This window comes from Bradysia coprophila, unplaced genomic scaffold (assembly GCF_014529535.1).
Source record: "Bradysia coprophila strain Holo2 unplaced genomic scaffold, BU_Bcop_v1 contig_70, whole genome shotgun sequence".
Lineage (NCBI taxonomy): Eukaryota > Metazoa > Arthropoda > Insecta > Diptera > Sciaridae > Bradysia > Bradysia coprophila.
In genome coordinates this window covers 3,889,237-3,892,755 of record NW_023503941.1, presented here as the reverse complement: position 1 = coordinate 3,892,755, position 3,519 = coordinate 3,889,237, and the positions used below count along the sequence as shown (strand labels likewise).

Genomic DNA, 3,519 nt, shown 5'->3' with positions numbered 1-3,519 from the left:
TAACCTCAAAAATATTTGTGTGTAAATCTCGTAAGCGACGTTGCCATATTTGTATGAAACATCACGTAGGCGATGTTGCTATGGATCAAATCATCGTGGTTCGGGTTGTCAAAGTTCGTGTTTACAGCTATTTGGAACAAACCTATAGCAACTTCAGTGTATAATGGCTACGGGCACGCGAACATGGTACATACGCCGAGTAAGCTGACCTAAGCCTCTGGCGGCGGCTTATGGCGGATAGCTCTCCAGTCTGTCTTTGGGTCAAATTTTTGTTGTTACATGTTTTTCGTACAAACGCAAAATGCGTCATTTACTGCATTTACAACGATATCAGATGTTTTTGAAGTTTACACCGGGACTTGCGTCACTTTTTATTCTTTTGGTTTTGCATTAATTAAAACAAAACAAGGAATTTCCTACTATCATAGCTCTTTATTTCCACTATTTCGGTATTTCACAATCTACGCAGTAACAATCTCAAGAACCCCTAGACAACTGAAATCAAAAACGTCCGATAAAATCTCGAAGTTGATTTGATTCGCATAGTAAATGGGACCAAAGTTATTGTTAACAACAAACTTACCATTCGCAGCAATATAGGACACAGTCACAAAAACCACAACATAAACAACAAGCATTCACTTGATTTGTTTCCTCTTCCTTTACGGGTCCGAGTTGGTTCATTTGTTCATGGTATGGCAGTGGTTCGGGAGATATCGGAAGATATTCACCTAAAAATCAAATTTAGACGTACCCTTTAGCGGATTACACATGATGTAGTCAGGGAGTCTGGTTGATGCAATAAATACATTTAATTAGATGCGACGAATTTTGGACCCCCTCTCGAATCCCTCCCTTTTGAAAAGCCTGTGTGATTTGTGAATGGCCCCTTATAGAATTGAAAATCACATAACAAAACCGGTACGTCGAAATTAACCGAAATACATTAAAATGAATGTATGGATTAAAAACGCACTTAAGGCTTGATTTCCACTTAAAAAAAGTACTCCGTTTACATGACAGTTCTTTTGTTCTATTTTACAACTGTCATGTAAACGGAGGCTGCAAGGAGTACTTTTTTTAAGTATAGTTTCCACTTAAAAAGAGCACTCCATTTAGCCTCCGTCTACATGACAGTTGTAAAATGGAACAAAGGAACTGTCACGTAAACGGAGTAAAAAATTGAAATAAATTCAATTTCCGCTCCGTTTGCGTGACAGTTCTTTTGTTCTATTTTACAACTGTCATGTAGACGGAGGCTAAACGGAGTGCTCTTTTTAAGTGGAAATTATACTTAAGCCTGGTATATACATCGAGCGAAAATAAAAATTTGACAGAAAATATATGGACGTAGTGTCATTGTTTTCGTGTGAACGGAAAAACGCACAGTAGAGCCATACATTTTCTATCAAATTTGTATTTTCTCTCGACCATGCTTTTAAGTCGAAACCACATACCAAAAGATACGTTTGTATCATGTTGTTACTCTTACCTGTTTGAAGATGTGTAGAAGTCATACTTTTCGCACAAAATTCAATTATTGATCCTTAAAGATGGGAAGAAGTTCTGTCTTCCTAGTGACTATAAAGTGTTGTGTTATGAGAGATCTGAAACGAAAGTAACAAGGCGGCACATTAATATACTGTGCAAAAATGTGAATCTGCGCTTTTGTGTCAACGAACTAATTCCTCTCATTCCTCTCTATTTATTTCTCATTCTCTACTTTTAAGATGCGCGAGATATTGACAAATATAATTGTGGGCTTAGCCAGTAGAAAACGTTAATGATTTTCTATATGCAACATTTTTAGACCCGTACGAAGTATTGGGCACATATACGTTCACGCATACGTTTTTTGCTTGTACGTCCGCCAAATTTTAACGGATTTCGACTACTTTTGCTTGCCCATACCAACCAGGGAAAAAAGTCCATGGATTTCGGTTCACCAGAGCGTGGGCAAGATCCCTTGGAGTGAGCTTGTATCCGGGTACACGGCCATACAGTGAAGTGAAGGTGGTGTTTTTAGCCAACATCTCAAGTAAACATCACAGCCGGAGCGGTAGCGGAGGCGTGACGCAGTAAACCTCCCCTAAAAAAAAGACCCCAAAGCAAAATCCGGGAGGAACTAGTCACCTATATATAGGCGAACTTTTCAAATTTTCCATTTCGATCAGAATCAAATCACAATTACTTGCATATCAATCTACTCGTCCATACGAGTTCAACGAGCTATCACACGCTACATTTGAAGTTAAATAGCCGGAGAAAACTCAATTTCAATTTCACGAGTTTGTATGAAAGTTGAATGGTTCGGCCATGCAAAAGTTAATCAAAATTATTCACGCCGGTATGCTAACGTATGTGGTTTTTCTGTTCTCGACTCTTAGGTGCGCAGTCATGATGATAGATACACCAAAAAAAAGCTTAGTTCATAATCTTTCCTTTTTTGTTAGTCACTATGCAGTCTAAATTTCACGAAATGAGAATTTAATGTAATAAAATTGCATATTTTTTCCCATATAAGAACAAAAAAACAACAAATCATGTCATCATTCACATGTAAGCCATTTGTTATTTTCATGTTGGTGTTTCTGAAACATTGGTGTTATTCAAACGTGATGTACATCAAGCGCGAAATTTTAAAATTGAAAATTTTGATTCGGTTTTGGATTTTTTTTTTTATTTGTGTGTTTAGACATTTGGTGTGTTGGTTTCAGTGGGGAAAGGTTTGGTATGTGTGTTTAGTGTTAGGATGTCCAACAAAATGGAGGATTTTCGCTTTTTTAATGTAATTCAGTTTGTATGACATTCAGACACTTCGGGCAAAGTGTCACTTATAGAGATTGGTTGTTGGTTGATGGATTAATATTTTTGGGGGTTTCTAGAAAAATGGTGGCCATCTTGGATTTTTGTATTTTCCGTTAATATGACATGTAGAGACTTCGGGTAAAGTGTCAGTCATAGAGAACTGTTGACGGATTAACATTTTAAGGGATTATAGATAAATGGCGGCCATCTTGGTTTTTCGCATAATCAATATATTTCCGTTAAAATGACATGAAGACACTTCAGGTAAAATGTCAGTTATAGAGATTGGTTGATGGATTAATATTTTCGGGGTTTCTAGAAAAATTGCGGCCATATTGGATTTTTGTATTTTCAATATATTTCCGTTAATATGACATGTAGAGACTTCGGGTAAAGTGTCACTTATAGAGATGGTTGGTAGAATAACATTTCCAATGATTCTAGAAAATGACGGCCATCTTGGATTTTCGCATTTTCAATATATTTCCGTTAATATGACATGTAGAGATTTCGGGTAAAATCTCGCTTATAGAGATCGGTTGGTGGATTAACATTTTCGGTGTTTCTAGTAAATATGACGTGTAAAGACTTCGGGTAAAGTGTCACTTATTTTGAGGGATTCTAGAAAAATGGCTGCCATCTTGGATTTTTGCATTTTCAATATGTTTCCGTTAAAACGACATGTAGAGACTTCTGGTAAAGTAGACGGTT

General features: G+C 36.9%; 1 long non-coding RNA gene across 1 annotated transcript; it reads right to left on the bottom strand.

Moving 5' to 3' along the window:
• Positions 1-412: 412 nt before the first annotated feature.
• On the bottom strand, positions 413-1,577 carry LOC119083816. Its single transcript, XR_005088951.1, has 3 exons — positions 1,493-1,577; positions 584-731; positions 413-495 (listed from the first exon to the last, which is right to left on the bottom strand). It is a non-coding gene; the product is annotated as an uncharacterized LOC119083816 (long non-coding RNA).
• Between the last annotated feature and the right edge of the window lie 1,942 nt (positions 1,578-3,519).